The sequence below is a fragment of the Carcharodon carcharias genome, chromosome 25, assembly GCF_017639515.1.
Source record: "Carcharodon carcharias isolate sCarCar2 chromosome 25, sCarCar2.pri, whole genome shotgun sequence".
NCBI classification, from domain to species: domain Eukaryota; kingdom Metazoa; phylum Chordata; class Chondrichthyes; order Lamniformes; family Lamnidae; genus Carcharodon; species Carcharodon carcharias.
The window spans coordinates 12,571,078-12,590,442 of NC_054491.1; positions in this window are offsets into that span (position 1 = coordinate 12,571,078).

Below are 19,365 nucleotides of genomic sequence, written 5' to 3' on the forward strand. Positions count from 1 at the left end.
AGGAAGTGAGGGGGCAACTTCAGCTGTCCAATTCTGCTTGGGCTGTGTGTGAAGAATTAATTCAAGTGCAATACCAGTAACTCAACTCCCAAGTTATGATTTTTGGGCACCCTAATGAAGTGTGCAGCCAATGAACAGAGCAGTTAGCACTGGCTGCATACAGAAGTCACGATAATGTGTGAGCAGCCTGATTATGCCATTCTGTCTTCAGTGCATCGAGTAGACACAGGGTAATTGCGAACATCCATTTTTAAGCGCTATCCAATTTTGCCCCCTACTATCTCTCTGCTACTGAGCAGAGAATTGCTAAAGCTTTCTTGCTAAAATCATATCTCTCAAATAACAATTTAGCTAATTCCAGTGTGGTATATTTTTAATTAGCATTTTCTTGAAGTTGTGAGGAAAATGAGAAATTTCAACTAAAATTAAGTTGTCTGCTGTCGGGAACCAGACACATTATTTGTTTGAAATTGTAAATTTTTAATTAATTCTTTTGGATTGTGAATTATACTCTATTCAGAACACTGCTTTTATGAGCAGTCATTATTATTATTACTTAGTGAATGAACATAATATAGCAGTTGAATTAGTTGTATGGTCTATCAGTTGACAGGCTGTTGTGTACTTATGTCTTAACTCACCGTGTCCCAGATTTGTCTTCAGCAGATAATAAAACAGAAACCACCTAAAATCTTTGAAAAATCCAGGGCGGAAGTGTCCCAGATTTTCACAAGTGCGGTAGCGGGTGTGAATAAAGACGCTTTACCCGCTGACAGCGTTGGCGGGTTTTCACACCGTATCATCCCTTCTCGCCTCATAAATTATGCAGTCACGGGAAACACGCTGGATCACTGGCGGCCGGCCTCTGATTTGCCCGCCAAGCCATTACCTAGCCGCTTCCTCATGCCAGGCGCCAAATTTAAAATGCAGCCGTGGGCACACTTCTTAATGCTTGCAGCCCAGGGCTGCTCCGGTGTAGACAAAGCCAAGAAGAGTGCAGACGCCCGATTCAATGACACATCCCTGTGACGCCTTCTGGATGCCATGGAGGCACACTGTGATGTCCTCTACCCCTGCTCAGGAGCTCAGGAGATCGGTGTCAGCACTCTGAAGGGTGGTGGCAGAGGTGGTCAGTGTCAACGCTGCACACAAGAGGTCGGCCACCAAGTGCAGAAAATGGATGAATGATCTAACCTGTGCCACTAGGTCAAGTCAACCATCTCGTCAATCTCAACTCACCCACTCACCAGCCCATCACACATTCAGACATCTAACTCACTGCCAGCTCAAGGGATATCATCACTCACTCTCTCAACATGTCCTCATATCTCGCCTCCTCTGGAGATAGCCTCCTCATCCTGTCCATGGCTCCACTCAGCACACGTGCATGCCTGGCATCCTTCTCATTAGGCCTGGCATGTGCCTTGCTCACACTCTCTCCATCTGTCTTTATGCAAGGCAAGATTGCGCACAATCACCAGGAGAGGTCCCAAACTGGGGGGTGGAGTGCCGGACAACAAAGTCCTCACTCCATCCAAGAGTCGCGCATTGCAGCTATCCATAGAAGACATGGACCGTTCGTGCGGCAATGGTGAGATTGGTGGTGAATACCTACATGAGGACCCTGCACCACATCTTCCTTCTCTCAACACTACTCTGATTCCACTGTTCTGTGTTCAACGCGGCTGCAAAGCACAAATAATCTCCAATTTCTGTCCTAGGCACATCTGACATGTCGCCCTCAGGCAACCTTGACCCCAATCCTAGCATCGAGAGCACCTTCAACGACAGTCCTGGGGGCAGCACTATTGAAGACCAGTCACGGCACTCACTCACAGTCTCCACCAGCTCAGTGCTACCAAGATATAGAGCAGCCCCAGAATCACATTCTGGTGAGCACAGCACACAATCTGTTCCACAGCAGGCGGAGGCAGGGACATCCTTGGCCATTGGCACTCGGAGGATTGCTAGAGGCAAGGATTCTGCTGCATCCGAGTCAGATGATGAGCCTCTGAACTCGGTCTTCAATCAGTTGCTGGAGTTGCAAAGACAATCACAGGAACCTCAGGAAGGGATGTTTGGTGCACTCCTCAGATTGCACAGGATGATGGAGGAGTCCACCCGCCCTCAGTCTGAGGTGATAGCACCAGCAAGACAATGCACCAAGGTCAACACTGGCAGGATCACGGCCACCATGGAGACCTTGGTCCAGGATATTGGTCCTGCACTGCTGCGGGAGCTGAACTCCATCACTGATGTCATAGTTGACCTCCAACAGTGTCAACATCAGAGGGGCGCAGGGCAGCTCAATCTCACTCCAGCTTCCCCTTCTCCTCAAGGAGTCAGCCAGGGGCCATCGGGCACCCATAGGGAGGAGGATCAGCAGTTTGACACACCGATGCCATACACCCAGGTGACTCTGGGAATGTCTGGCCGATCCAAGTCCCCTCTTCCTGTTACCCTTGCAGAGAGGAGCAGTGAGAAGTGTAAACATTGTAGATTAGTAGTAATGGGGGACATTAATTATCCATATGTAGACTGGGAGAGTGGTAATGTAAGAGGCAGTGTGGGACAGGCGTTTCTAGATTATGTTCAGGAGACCTTCCTACAGCAGTATATGTCCAGACCAACAAGAAAGGAGGCACGGCTAGACCTGGTTTTTGGGAATGAGATGGGCCAAGTAGATCAAGTGACAGTAGGGGAAAATTTAGGGGACAGTGACCATTGTATCATAAGGTTTAGAATTACGGTGGAAAATGATATTGATCAATCCAGAGTAAGAATAATCAACTGGCAGAGAGCAGACTTCAATGGGGCAAGAACAGAGCTGGGCCGGACAGACTGGAACAAAAGGTTGTTGGGGAAAACAGTGGTTGAACAATGGGCTACCTTCAAAGAGTAGATATTTTGGGCACAGTCAAGGTATATTCCCTCAAAAGGGAAGGGTAGGACAAACAAATCCAGAGCTCCCTGGATGGCAAAGGAAATAGAAATTAAGTTAAAGATGAAAAAGTGTGCTTATGACAGGTGTCAGGTAGCAAATACAATTGAGAACCAAGCTGAATAAAGAAGGTTCAGAAGCGATGTGAAAAAGCAAATATGAGAAGCAAAGAGGGATTATGAAAAAAGACTGGCAGCTAACACAAAAGGAAATCCCTAAGCTTTCTGTAAGCACATCAATAGTAAAAGGGTGGTAAAAGAATTAGGCACCAAAAGAGATTTACACATAGAGGCAAGAGGCATGGCTGAGGTGTTAAATGAATACTTTGCACCTGTCTTTACCTACGAGGCAGATGCTGCCCAGGCCATGGTGACAGAGAAGGAAACTCAATCACTAGAAGGGTTTAAAATTGATAAGGAGAAGATATTGGGTAAACTGTCGGTACTTAAAGTTGATAAGGCACTGGGACCGGATGAGGTGCATCCAAGAATATTGAAGGAAGTGAAAGTGGAAATTGCAGAGGCACTGGCAATAATCTGTCAATGTTCCTTGGATTCATGGGAGGTGCAGGAGGACTGGAGAATTGCAAACGTTATGACATTGTTCAAAAAAAGCTGTAAACATCTGCCCTGCAATTACAGGCCAGTCAGTTTCACTTTGGTGTTGGGGAAACTTCTAGAAACAATTATTCAGGATAGAATTAATATTCACGTGGAAAAATTTGGATTGATTCAGAAGAGTCAGCATGGATTTGTTAAAGGAAAATCATGTCAAACAAACTATCTGGAGTTTTTTGAAGAGGTAACAGAGATGGTTGATGAGGGCAAGGTGCTGATGTGGACTTGCAAAAGGCGTTCAATACATTGGCACACAACAGACTTGTGAGGAAAGTTATAGGTCATGGAATAAAAGGGACAGTAGCAAAGTGGATACAAAATTGGCTGAGGGATTGGAAACAGAGGTTAATGGGTATTTTTTGGGCTGGAAGAAGGTGGAGTTCCCCAGGGGTAAGTATTGGAACCCTTGCTCTTCCTGATACAGATAAATGATCTAGGTCTTGGTGTACAGGGGGCAAAGTTTCAAAGTTTGCAGATAACACAAAACTTGGGAGAATTGTAAACTGTGAGGACAGTATAGAACTTTAAAAGTACATTGACACATTGGTAGAATGGGCAGATAGGTGGCAGATGTGGTTCAATACAGAGAAGTGTGAGGTGATACATTTTGGTACAAAGAACGTGGAGAGACAGTATAAAATAAAGGATACTATTCTAAAGGTTGTGCAGGAGCAGAGGGATTTGTGTGTATGTGTACATAAGTCATTAAAGGTGGCAGGGCAGGTAAATAAAGCTGTTTCTAAAGCATACAGTATTCTAGGCTTCATTAATAGGGGCATAGAGTACAAGAGCATGGAGGTTATGATGAACTTATATAAGACACTGGTCAGACCTCAGCTGGAGTATTGTGTACAGTTCTGGGTGTCACACTATAGGAAGGATGTGGAGAGAGAGTGCAGAAGAGGTTTACAAGAATGGTTCCAGGAATGAGACACTTCAGTCATGAGGAAAGATTGAAGAACTTGGGACTGTTTTCCTTGTAAAGGAGAAGGCTAAGAGGATACTTGATAGAAGTTTTCAAAATAATGAGGGGCCTGGACAGAGTAGATATGGAGAAACTGTTCCCACTCATAAACGAATCGAGAACCAGTGGGCACAGTTTTGAAGTGCTTTGCAAAAGAAGCAAATGCGAAGTTAGAAAAAACTTTTTCACACAGCGAGTAGTTAGGGTTTGGAATGCACTACCTGGAGGCAGGTTCAATTGAGGCATTCAAGAGGGCATTGGATGATTATCTAAAAAGAAATAAAGTGCAGGGTTACGGGGAAAAGGCAGGAAATTGGTACTGAGTTAAAGTGCTCAGAGAGCCGGTGCAGACACGATGGGCTATATGGCCTCTTTCTGCACAGTAACAATTCTGTCATTTTGTGATTCAACTGCAGCTCCACAGGCCGAGGAGGGTGCAGCCAGCCCACAGCAGAACACCCAAAGCAGGCTGGGGCCTTCCAGGTCTCGGCCCTCCAGAGGACGCCCACCAAGGTCATCACAGATAGGGCATCACAGTCAGCAGGCTGCCTCCCCCTCCACTGTGACTGGGGAGTACCAAGATGTAGCAGCAGCGTTAGGAATGTTAAGAAGATGTAGTTACAGAGAGTGGGCATGGTTGTTAGTCACTTATACATAATGTTCACTATTGTAAATAAACTCCCAAGAATGTCTCATTGCCTATGGCTCCTTGTTCTGATGAGCAGTATTCGTGTCACTCAAGTGTGAAACCTTTCTGCACAAGCTAAAGGCAGGTGTCTCAGTCCAGGGCCTCTTCCCTGTGCAGTGCATAACCTGCAGGGCACTGAGCACATTAGTGATGCCTGTACCTCGATGGTGCTTGTCATTGCTGCCAAAATATCGTGGGCAGGCTTCACAGAATTTTGTCATTCTCTCTGTGTGCTTTCAGCACCCTTGAGGTGGGCTGGCCCCCATCTCTTCAGCATCTGTGTCTGGTGACAGTGTACCTCAGCTGCTGAAGGCTGATAAAAGATCAGGTGCATTTAAAGTTTCATGGCTGCGTCTCCATGAAATGAGCCTGATCACAGAGCGCAAGCGAGCTGCCCTGATCCAAGCAGGAGTCAGACATTCTCAGAGACAATGTGAAGGTCTATGGGCTGTCCTCACTGCATGTCATCATCATCCTCCACGAACCTTGCAGCTATGATGACCCCCCAAGCAGCCTTGCCTCATCTGGCAAGTACAATGCCCTCATTGCCGGCGTACTTGCTTTCGAGGACCTCCTCACCGTCTCCTCCTCAAAGGGTATCTGCAGCTTTTCCATCTCCCCCTCAGCCAGGTCCTCAACCCGTTGCAGCACCAGTTTGTGGAGTGCTCAGCAAGCGACAATGGTGCATGACACCCTCTGGGGACTGTATTTTAGTGCTCCACCTGACCTATCGAGGCACCGGAACCTCATTTTCAAGATGCCTATCATTTGCTCCACCAAGGTCTGGGTCACAGCACGAGCCTCGTTTTACCGACTTCTGCCGCAGCCTGAGGCCACCATACGGGCGTCATCAACTGCATACTCTGTGGGTAGCCCTTGTCCCCGAGGAGCCATCCCTGTAGCCTCTCTGTACCCTGGAAAATGTCAGGGACTTGAGGCCTGCTAAAGATATAGGAGTCGTGAACGCTTCCTGGGAATCGTGTGCAGACCTGTAGGATGTGTTTGTGGTGGTCACACATCAGTTGAACATTCAGTGAGTGGAAGCCCTTGTGGTTGACGTAGTTGACTGCTTGTTGCCATGCAGATCTAAGCACCACATGAGCGCAGTCGATGGCACCCTGCACCTGTGGGAAACCTGAGATCTGCGCAAATCCCAGGGCTCTTGTTTCCTGGATTTCCTAATCCCGGGTGAAATGTGCAAAGCTCTCTGCCTTTGCGAAGATGGTGTCCGTGACCTCCTGGATACACTTGTGTGTGGAGGCTTCCGAGATCTTGCACAGGTCACCTGTGGAGCCCAGGAAGGAGACACAGGCGTAGAAATTGAGCGCCGAGGTCACTGTCACGGCCACTGGCAACGGAAGCTTCAGGAATCCGACTCCGAGCATGACAATGGAGCTGCTGCTGAATGGTCTCAGCTGCAGAAGAATGCTCACTTCTGACAAGTTTTTCCAAGTACACGGCCACTTCCCTCACCCCTCCCTTCTCCCCACCCCTCCCCCCCCCCGCACCCTCACCAGCATGTGCTTATGTACATCCTTCAGTCTGTGCTACCTTGCCCCACCCCCGTGACCCCCACCACCTCCCCACGCCCCCACCCCCCCCCCCCCCCCCCCCCCCCACCCCCGCCACCACCCCCCCCAACCAGCCTGACCCCACACTGGCACTCTCGCCCCGGCACCACCCTGAAAGCCAGCTGGGAAAAAGCGACTTGCCTGTGCCCCCTGAATGTGTGGTGCCTCTTGCTCGATGTCCTGCGGGCAAGGCTCACCAGCGCTGTGCAAGCTTGTGTGCACTCTGCTCCAAGATCCCTGCAAAGTTCAGGTTGCCAGGCGCGCGCCTTTTAAAGGCAATTGTGAAGCAACACCGTCCTGAAGTCACGCCGATGCGGGTGGTAAATTTGTCGCCGTGGGATGATTCCAACGAGCAAGGCTTATAATGAGACGCTAAAGTGTTGAAATTAGACACCCGGGTGCGCAGCAGCAGGAAATTTGGCCCACCATTGACAGGTGGAGCAGGTGATGGCAAACTGGTTTCAAAATGGTGCGTAAGCGATTCTTGGCCTTCACACCACATTGTCCGCTCACACCCACCCTGCCGCCAATGGGGCCGGACAATTCTGTCCAGGCGAACTAAAAATATAACGTTTCTTGACTAGACTATTTCCTGTTATTGCAATCTAAAACAATATCGGCCAGAAAAGCAGTTTTGTGAGTTTATCAAACAATTCAAGGGACATCCTTCAGGACGAAACTCTATGGGGCCACACGATAGGGCCAACAATCTTTTGAAAGAAGTTTTTATTGTGCAATCCCTTTTAGAACCATTTGACCAATAGAAGCATTTGTATCACAGGAAAATATCACCATCTATAATATTGCTGCATCAATCCAGGGTGGATTTAAACAAGGGTCAATGCAAGACTGGTAATATGATTCAACAGTTAGCCCAGCAATTACAGCATGATTCATACCAGAGGCATGAAGTCTAAGCTCCTCTTCCCCTGAAGGATTTTTCACACCAGTCGGATTTTACACTAACTGCAGTATTATTTCCGTCCAGTTAAAAAGTCAAGTTTAAAATTGCTGGTTAAATTTGTCCCTGTTTTTGACCATTTGAAAATATTAAATATCTATACGACAATACCATAGAACCATAGAAAAGTTAGAGCACAGAAGGAGGCCATTCAGCCTATCTTGTCCGTGCAATCCCGAGGACACCCAGGTGCCCTTTCTAATCCCACCTTCCTGCCCCCAGCCCATAGCCCTGCAGCTTACAGCACTTAAGGCACAGATCCAGGTACTTAAACCGCTGGCATTCTTGTGTGAAAATCTTTGGTCCTTCCAGATGAGGTTAAATTGAACAAGTTATTTCTGCCGCTCCCTTCGTTGGGGCAGGATTTTCGGGTCCCACCGACCCCCACCCCCCACCCCCGCACTCAACCCCCCACTGCGATTTCATGAATTAATGAGCAGCCAGCATGAAAGGCGCACTGAGAAGCTCAGCGCTGCCGGGGTGAGGAGTAAGGGGGGGGTGGGGGCGGTGGGCGGGGGTGGGAGGAGGAGCGTGAGCGCTGAAGTCTGTGCCTGCGAGGGTGAGCGCGCACTGAAAGCTCCCCGAAGACAGGGAGCTGCCTCAGGAAGTTCCACCCTTTGAAAATCAAAAATAAATCATTTTAAATCCCGAAAAAACTGTCCCGATATGGGACCCACTCACAATAATATGGACAGAATAAAAATTCTGGCCAAAAATTTGTATTTACTTTTTACTTCATTGTGGAAAACTCATCCTAGCCGTAGTTGAGGTTTGCTAAAATAATCAAAAGGCCGACTAGCCTAATTCACCCGCCAACCATAAGGTTGGACGGGCAGCAAAAAATTTATTTAAATTAATTGATTAAGGGCGTTAATAGGGCTCTTCACTGTCAGCGGGCACACACCAGAGTTGGCAGTGCGCCCGCCGACCGAACTATCGCACGAGTGCACAATGACGTCGGGACGCTCGCCCAGAGTCATCGCACACTATTTTACGCCCAATCGGGTTGGGCTGGCACCCGTCTGTTGGCCATAAAACCCTGCCCTGGAAATAGAAGATCAGGCTGGGTTGTTGAAGCTATGCATCGTATTGGAAGAGATTGAAGGCTTAATGAACCAATATTTCACTTTAACTGCGCTTTAATACAGGGGAAAAAAAGAGCAGCTGCCAAGGCTCTGAGAACTACAAAAGACCCATTTGTTTGTGGCATTATAGACTTAAATCCCCAGCGCAATACTGAAGGAACAATGCACTGCCGGAGGTGCCACCTTTCAGATGAGACATGTCTGCTTTCTAAGGTAGACATAATTCCATGACACTACTTTGAGCAGGAAGTTATCTCCAGTATCCTGGCCAATATTTATTCCCCCAACAATGCCACAAAATTTGAGAACATGGTGATTATCACGTTGCTAATTGTGGAGCATTTGCTGCGCTCAAGTTAGCTGCTGCGTTTCCTACAATGGTGACATTTCATAAGGTACTTCATTGACAGGAAAGTGCTTTGAAACAAATGGTGGTCTTTAGAAGCGATGTATAAATGCAAGTCTTACTTCTTTCTTCCTTCATGTCCAAGAGTTGCATTACTAACTGCAAAAGTTCTGCTTTTCACTTGACTGTGCAACTAAAATCTACCCATCAATATGAAATATCAGCACCATTTTTATTTATTTAAATTCAGGTCGGAGCTCACAAGAGAAGTAGGATGATCAGTTTATATTTAAGAAAATCATTGTTTTGATAAATTCAAATCAGTTTATATATTGCTCTTTCCTCTATTGACCTTGCCGTCTATCATCCTTGGAATATCATCATGCATCTTTAATGTACTATTGACAAAGCAAGAGGTATCCTAGTCCCAGCACAACTAGCAAGTCTCAGTTAACTTGAGCCTTTTTCAAAGTTATTGCTCTATCATTAATAATAAACTGATCTATTGATCCATAGTACTCTGGTAATATTTTACTAGACAACATCGCCACTTTGTATTTTATAGCCATAATGTAATGAAGTGTCCAAACACACATCAGAGGAATGTTATAACACAAAAGTACCAACTCACATAAGGTGACATTATGTTAGATAGTCAAAGAGTTGGTCAAAAAGGTAGGTTTTAAGCAGCCTGCTAAAGCTGGAAGGTGAAAAACAAAGAGGTGTAGGGGGGAATTCCACAGCGTGGGGTCAAGGCAGCTGAATGCTCAAGAGGTCAGAATTAGAAGAACACAGATATCTTGAAGAGTTGTAGGACTGAAAGAAACTACAGGCATAGCTAACAAGGATGAGAATTTTAAAGTCAGACATTATTTAACTGGGAACCAATGTTGGCCAGCTAGCGAACACAGGGGTAACGGGTGATCAGGACTTGGTGTGAGGTAGGACACAAGCAGCAGAGGATTATCAGATCAGCCTTGATCTCACCAAATGGCGGAGCAGACTCAATGGGCCGAATGGCCTATTTCTGCTCCTACGTCTTATGGCCTTCTGGTCAGATTGCACCCAGTAAATTGTTTAATTTCCGTTCACATGACTGGCAGAATTCAAAAGATTTTTCAGAAAATTAATCTCGGTACTGATAGATTAAAAGATCTGATGCACAATTTTAGATTGATATATGGTGTCGTGATTTAGAAGTGCTAACAGCATTCTTTAAAGCAAGGTTTTGGCAGGCAGGTGGCCAGACTTAACTCTGACAGATTTAAGGATTCATTAGAATAAACGATATGAGGTAGCAATGATTGAGTCAGGATTCTGAAATGGTTTGAATTAGTGTTGATCGATTGAACATCTAATAGGATGAATATTCTGATATAGTGCTGCGAGATTGAAAGAATTGCTAGGATTGACTGTTCTGAACTCATAGGGTCTGTCATGAACTGAGTGGTCTAATTTAATGCTGGTAGATTCAGGGATGTGAGGGATGCTCTGATTAAGGAGTCTAGATTCTGATGAGATGGATTCTTTGGGAGCTGACTACTGGAAGAAATGTAATTCATTTTTTTCTGAGCTGGAATCCTCTGCTATAATGGCATATTTCATCCGCTAAGCAGATTATGAGAAAATAAAAGTCTCTATAAAATGTGGCAAGTACTCGCCTGCCTGATTGAAGGAGTAACATATCCCTTAAAATGGAGCGATGAACCAACCGATCATGAGGCAGGCGTATTAACCTGAAGTTTTGCAACGGCTTTAGATTTTCTCTCAGGTACAGATCACTCCTGAAGGGAGATCCAGCACCTTCCTTTCAGGGCTGCACTGCTTGATGTTTAATAGTATGATAGAATAACCCAAGGGTGTGACAATAGAATCCCTTGTGATCGGAACTGAATACAGACCCAGCCTGTCAAACCTTTCCTCATAAAATAACCCCCCTCAATCTTTATCTTTAAAATTTAGAAATCAATTGATCTCTATCTTGAAAATACACAATGATAGCAATAATAATGCTATTGAATGTCATGGGGTGAAGGTTAGATTCTCTCTTGTTGGACATGGTCATTGCCTGGCACTAGTGTTGTGTGAATGATACTTGCCACTTGTCAGCCCAAGCCTGGATATTATCCAGGTCTTGCTGCATTTGGACTTGGACTGCTTCAGTTTCTGAGGAGTCGTGAATGGTGCTGAACATTGTTCGCTGATCAGCGAACATCCCCACTTCTGACCTTATGGTGGAAGGAAGGACTTTGATGAAGCAGTTGAAGATGGTTGGGCCTAGGATACTACCCTGAGGAACTCCTGCAGTGATTTCCTGGAACTGAAATGATTGACCTCCAAAAATTGTAATCATCTTCCTTTGTGCTAGGTACAACCCCAACCAATGGAGAGTGTTCCCCGATTCCCATTGACTCTAGTTTTGCTAGGGCTCCTCGATGCCACACTCTGTCAAATGCTGCCTTGATGTCAAGGGCAGTCACTCTCACCTCACCTCAGGAGTTCAGCACTTATGTCCATGTTTGAATCAAGGCTGTAATGAGGTCAGGAGCTGAGTGACCCTGGCGGAACCAATGTCCTCAACCTCTCCTCATAAGACAATCCTGATATATAAGGGATCAGTCTGGTGAACCTAGGTTGCATCCCTTTATTGCAAATATATTCTTCCTTAGATAAGGAGACCAAAACCGTACACAGCACTCCAGATGCGACCTCATAAGGCTCTATACAACTGAGGTAAGACCCCTCTCCCGACTGGAAGAATTCTGTAAATAAATGTAGGCAGTCCTGGCTTAAAGGGTCCAATAAAATAATTGATTTTCATTGTCTCTAAAGTAGACTGTGAATTGTAACAGTCCACAAACTGGCACATTGAGCTTGAATGCCCATCTTCGACATGACAGAACTGTGACTGTTTTTAAACCTGCGTCAGTGCACTCTCTTTCAAATTGCAAATGCTTCAATATCACTCAAATCCTAAATTCTTTTGCATGAATGGGTCGGGTGGGATTGGAAGAAATGACGATTTGTTCAAGGCATTGAAATCACAGGGAATGAATTTCGCACAGGTTCTCCTGCTCGTCTGCTGTAGCTACAGTGGAAGATCTCATGATAGCCTGGGGTTGGGGGGGGTGGTGGGGTGGGGGGGGGGGGCAGGGGGTGGGGGGTGCACACACACTTAAATGCACTTAATGTCGTTTCCAGCAGCTCTTCCTTTGTAATTATGTTGGGCCAGCAGAGGAGACCATTCCTCCCTCAACCCCGACTAGAAGTTCATCCCCAGAGTTCCAACTTTTCTATGGTGTACGTCTGTAATACATCTGGCACTGTATCAGCAGAGTGATTGAAGGCTGTGGCAGTTAGGGTAGAATCCCAACATAAATAAAGCAGAAACAAAAACAAAAATTGCTGGAAAAACTCAGCAGGCCTGACAGCATGTGTGGAGAGGAAGATAGAGTTAACGTTTCAAGTCCGTATGACCCTTCATCAGAAGTCTTCATCAGACTCTTCTGATGAAGCGTCATACGGACTTGAAACGTTAACTGTGTTCCTCTCCACACATGCTGTCAGACCTGCTGAGTTTTTCCAGCAATTTTTGTTTTTGTTGCAGATTTCCAGCATCCACGGTATTTTGCTTTTAAATAAAGCAGGGATTCATGAAAAATTATGGGGTTAAGAAAACCTGTAAATATTCTGTCAGCATCTGAAAGGCTAAGAAACATTAACTGTTCTCACTCTTCCCCACATTAACCTAATTGCTGAGCAGCTCTATTTTTATATGAAAGTATTTTCATCGCATCAATTTTCCACCCCCCTGAAGTCATTGGCCTGTGCTTTGTGATGTCTTGCAAAACCCCTGCACACTCACCACTGACCTCCAAGAAAGCTATCCACAAAAATCCAGCAATCTCCATGTGTGGATTTTCCCTTTCCTGGTGCAAGTTTGAGTCTGCCGACAAGCCAAAAGGATCTCCACGTGTCCAGCAACAGTGATGCCATCAAGCAGGATAAGCAGCCAATTGAGTTCCAGAGAAAAGTCATGTTCAACTCAAAACATTAATTTTGTATCTCCCTCTACAGATGCTGCTAGATCTGTTGAGTGTTTGCAGCATTTTCTGTTTTCATTTCAGATTTCCAGCTGCTGCATTTTGCTATTATTAAGCAGCCAATCACGTTGGTGTATTCTCGCAGACAGCAAATCGGGAAGTAAAATGCACTGAATTCTTCACTTTTAATTCAAATCTTAAAGAGGACAAGATAAATGATAAAAACAAAAAAACTGCGGATGCTGGAAATCCAAAACAAAAACAGAATTACCTGGAAAAACTCAGCAGGTCTGGCAGCATCGGCGGAGAAGAAAAGAGTTGACGTTTCGAGTCCTCATGACCCTTCGACAGAACTTGAGTTCCAGTCCAAGAAAGAGTTGAAATATAAGCTGGTTTAAGGTGTGTTGATAGGAATATACACGTGGGATGGCATGTCATAAGCAAGCTTCATTTACATAAAAATAATTTTAAAATTAGATTTTTAAAGCATAGTGAAAAAATATGAAATTCCACAAATATAAAATTGGCGTTTTTCAACCAAAGTAAGGCAATAATTATAAAGTTAGTACATCATTAAAACAAGGTGTAACATTATCAAGCTTTTTTACAATAAATTTAATCACTGAAAAGGGTACATTTTTCTGAGCTTGGTAATTTTTAATTGATTGCAGGTCTGCGTGAAGTTTAGCAATGCACCCTCTGCAAATGCATAGAATCACTGACAGCAACCTGTGAATCTGCAGATTTAACTGCACATGTGCAGACTCCAGAAGTTGCTGGCAGTATCGATGGTGCAATGACATCAAGCATTAACAGTTTCACAATCATTACTACTGCAAAATCCAGGCCATTAATTATTTACAAAGATAAGGCCTCAAGTAAACTGGGCGTCCTCTAGTGCCTTAATAAAGATGTCATTTTTCATGTGTAACACTTAGCTGTGAGTATCTGTTGGCTATTTGATTACAGATCCATTTACCACAAGAGAGGTGATGGTGCAGTGGCATTGACACTGGATTAGTAAGCCAGAGACCCAGCATAATGCTCTGTGGACCTGAGTTCAAACCCCACCTTGGAATTAAAAGTCTAATGAAGCCATTCTGGATTGTCATAAAACCGATCTGACTTACTAATGCCGTTCAGGGAAGGAAATCTGTTGTCCTTAACTGGTCTGGCCTATGTGTGACTCCAGACCTGTCAATGTGGTTGACTTTAAAAAGGGCAGCAAACCAAAAGAAAGTCAACAAAAAGGAATGAAACTGGGCAGACCACCTGGAATCAACCTAGGCACCAGAAAATCCAATGGCAAACTCAGCCCCATCAACCCTGCAAAGTCATCTTTACGAACATCTGAGGGCTTGTGCCAAAATTGGGAGAGCTGTCTCACAGGCTAATCAAGCAATAGCCTGACTTAGTCATATTTATGGAATCATACCAGACAGATGAAGTCCCAGATACCACTATCACCATCCCTGGGTATGTCCTGTCCCACCGGCAGGTCAGACCCAGCAGAGGTGGCAGCACAGTGGTATACAGTTGGGAGAGAGTTTCCCTGGGCGTCCTCAACATTGACTCTGGGCCTCATGTAGTCTTGTGACATCAGGCCAAACATGGGCAAGGAAACCTGGTGCTGATCACCATGTATTGTCCCTCCCTCAGCTGATGAATCAGTTTTCCTCCATGTTGAACACCACTGAGGATGGCAAGGGCACAGATAATACTCTGGATGGGGGACTTCAATGTCCATCACCAAGAGTGGCTCGGTAGCACTACTACAGACTGAGCTGGCCATGTCCTAAATGACATAGCTGCTAGACTGGGTCTGCAGCAGGTGGTGAGAGAACCAACAAGAGGGACAAACACACCTGACCTCATCCTCACCAACCTGCCTGCCGCAGATGCATCTGTCCAGGGTAGGAGTGACCACCGCAGAGTTCTTGTGGAGGTGAAGTCCCGCCTTCCCATTGAGGATACCATCGATCGTGTTGCGTGGCACTAGCACTGTGCTAAATGAAATAGATTTCAAACAGGTCTAGCAACTCAAGACTGGGCAACCATATAGCGCTGTGGGCCAGGAGCAGCAGCAGATTTGTACTCAACCACAATCTGTAACCTCATGGCCCAACACATTCCCCACTGTACCATTATCGACACTGGTTCAATGAAGAGTGCAGGAGGGCATGCCTGGAGCAGAATCAGGCATACCTAAAACTGAGATATCAACCTGATGAAGTGACAACACAGGACTATTTGTGAGCCCAACAGCTTAAGCAGCAAGCGATAGACAGAGCTAAGTGACTCCACAGCCAACGGATCAGATCCAGGCTCTGTAGCCTTGCCAAATCCAGTCATGAATGGTGGTGGACAATTAAACAACTTACTGGAGGAAGTGGCTCCACAAATATCCCCATTTTCAATGATGGAGGAGGCCAGCACGTCAGTGTAAAAGATAAGGCTGAAGCATTTGCAACAGTCTTCAGCCAGAAGGGCAGAGTGGATGATCCAAATTAGTCTCCTCCAGAGGTCTGTATCATCACAGATGCCAGTCTTTAGCCAATTTGATTCACTCCGCCTGATATCAAGAAATGGCTAAAGGCACTGGATACTGCAAAGGCTACGGGCCCTGACAATATTCCAGCAATAGTACTGAACTCTTGTGCTCCAGAACTTGCTGTGACCCTATCCAAGCTGTTCCAGTACAGCTACAACATTGGCATTTACCAGCAATGTGGAAAATTGCCCAAAAAGCAGGACAAATCCAACCTGTCCAATTACCACATCAGTCTACTCTTGATCTCCAGTAAAGTGATGGAACAGGTCATCAACAGTGCTATCAAGCAGCATTTACTTAGCAATAACCCGTTCACCAGCACTCAGTTTGGGCTCTGCCAGGGCCATTCAGCTCCTGACATCATTACAGCCTTTGTTCAAACATGGACAAAGGAGCTGAACCCCAGAGGTGAGGTGAGAATGACGGCCCTTGACATTAAGACAGCATTTGACTGAGTGTGGCATCAAGGAGCCCTAGCAAAACTGGAGTCAATGGGAATGGTCAATGGGGGAAAACTCTCCACTGGCTGGAGCCATACCTAGCACAAAGGGAGATGCTTGTAGTTGTTGGAGGTCAATCCTCTCAGTTCCAGGACATCACTTCAGGAGTTCCTCGGGGTAATGTCCTAGACCCAACCATCTTCGGCTGCTTCATCAATGACCTTCCTTCCATCATAAGGTCAGAAGCGGGATGTTCACTGATGATTGCACAATGTTCAGCACCATTTGTGACTCCTCAGATACTGAAGCAATCCGTGTCCAAATGTAGCAAGACCTGGAAATTATTCAGGCTTGGATGACAAGTGGCAAATAACATTCGCGCCACACAAGTGCCAGGTAATTCCCATCTTCAACAACAGAGAATCTAACCTTCGCCCCTTGGCATTCAATAGCGTGGCCATCACTGAATCTCCCACTATTAACATTCTGAGGGTTACTATTGACCAGAAACTGAACTCAACTAGCCATATAAATACCTTGGCTGCAAGAGCAGGTCGGAGGCTATGAACCCTGTGGCGAATAATTCATCTTCTGACTCCTCAAAACCTGTCCACCATCTACAAGGCACAAGTCAGGAGTGTAATGGAATATTCCCCACTTGCCTGAATGAGTGCAGCCCCAACAACACTCAAGAAGCTTGGCACCATCCGGGACAAAGCAGCCCACTTGATTGGCACCACATCCACAAACATCTCCACCACCGACGCACAGTAACAGCAGTGTATACCATCTACGAGATGCACTGCAGGAATTCACCAAAACTTCTTAGACAGCACCCTATAAACCCACGACCTCTACCATCTAGAAGGGCAAGGACAGCAGGCACATGGGGACACCACCACCTGGAAGTTCCCCTCCAATCGACTTACCATCCTGACTTGAAAATATATCACCGTTCCTTCACTGTCGCTGGGTCAAAATCCTGGAACTCCCACTCTAACAGCACTGTGGGTGTACCTACACCACATGGACTTCAGCCGCTCAAGAAGGAGCCCATCAAAGGTAATTAGGGGTGGGTACTAAATGCTGGCCCAGGTAGCAATAGTCACATCCCATGAATGAATTCATCATAAAAAGTTTGGCACTGGCAATCAAGTATATGCTCATTCTGTGTGGGTTATTGGTAGGAAGGAGAAATGGGTTGACTTTCCTGTCCTTCACCCTGGGCTCGACAACCTGAAGCTCTGGAGCTGCACACAGCTCTTTAACACCTCATTTGCAGCTCCCAATCTTTTCCAATTGTATTGCATTAACGTGAGAAAAAAACATTAAAACAAGTGCTTCAAGAAAAGTAGGAGCTGTGTTTTTATGGTGAGGATAAAGGGTTAATCATTATGTTACACTTTATGGTTTCAAATGATTATTTGAACAAAAAACATCATCATACTCTAAATAAACCAATTTGACTTATATAGCTACACCATGGTTATAGATGATGCCTTTGGTCTGAGGAGCATGTTTTATGGTTACGACAATTATTGTTTCTAATATAGCTGCTGAGATGATAAATTATTCTGAATATGCTATTAGAAGCTATTTTTGACCATGAGAATCAATAGCTGAAAAGATTCTATGTATTTTAAGCTAATGTTTGTTTTAAAGATGACCTTACTGACAAAATTATAGTATGATAAAGTAAAAAAATGCACAATAATTCAGTCAGATCTATTTTAATTCCAATTTCTTTTTTTACTGATACTTAAAATCAATGCATACATTTTAATTACTATCTATGCATTCTACCAGGACACTTGGCAATTTGTCAAAACATTTTGTTCAGAAATACTGAACTTTCTTCTTGTAGTTCCCAATAATTTGCATTTTAGACATTTTTTTTGAAGTGGACTCTTCAGGTTAAAAAGGGTGCCGACTTCTGATCTAACATAAGGCTACTGAGGGCAATTATGGTTCTCCTACCCTAGCTCCACTTAAGATGAACTAACACAGCATATTCTGAATCCCGGAACCTTTCAGGGCTTGGGATTCGGTTAGTTATTAGATAAATTAGATGGAGCCTTTGTGAGGGCCTTTGCGAAAGAGATTCGTTGAAATCCCTCCCTGATTTATGAGAGTTAAACAAATGTATTGACATGTCATACAAAGTATTTTATGCATTTGAAATCACAGTTAATCCATTGTGAAATCCAGCGAGGTTCATAATTCGTAACAAATATGCAAAGTCATCAGAATTTTCAACATGAAAATTTTAAGTGGTGTGGAAAAGGATCAAACTTTATTTTAAAATGTTAATTGTTAAAAAATGAGTGAACTGGAGGAGGTGTGCTTGGGTTGTTGAACATGTGCTATGAATTAGATATAAATGAAGGATTAAAAAAAGTTGCATTCCTCAAATGCTATGAAAGAGTTGAAGGGTGTATATAGAACAAAATCAGGAATGGATCTGACTCCTGATGTTTTGGCACATGTCCAGAAATGCACAATTTATACTAAATAATACCACTGGGTTTTTGAGTAAATCTCTTCTACGGAATTTTCCCTCTCTTGTTTTGTAGTAATTTTCTTGCCCGCCCCCACCCCCCACCTCCCCAGCCCATGTTCAAAAGATAATCTCTTAATAGGGTCCACTTTCCTATGCACTCTGCAGTTTCAGTACCTCGATCGAGTGCACAAGAGCCTGAACAGTAAAACGTGGGGCAGGATTTTCAACCCTGGATGTGTCACAGGCATGTCTAATCCTAGCCTATTCTAATTCTGTAAAAGTTCATTTTCAACAGATATTAAACAGAAGTAGTATTACAAAGGACTTAAGCACAGAAACAAGCCACTTGACCCAAAAGGTCCATGCCAATGTTTATGCTCCACATGAGCCTCTCCTACCACTCTCCACTGAACTCTATCAGGATGCCCTGCTATTTCTTTCTACCCCATGTGCTTATCTAACTTCCCCTTGAATGTATCTATGCTATTTGTCCCAATTACTCCTTATTGTAGCAAATTCCACAGTATAACCACTCTGGCTAAAAAAGTTTCTCCTGTATTCTCTATTTAATTTATTAGTAACTATCATATGTTAATGGCCCCTAGTTCTGGTTTCACCCACAAGTGGCAACATCTTTACTGTGCTTGCACCAACAAAC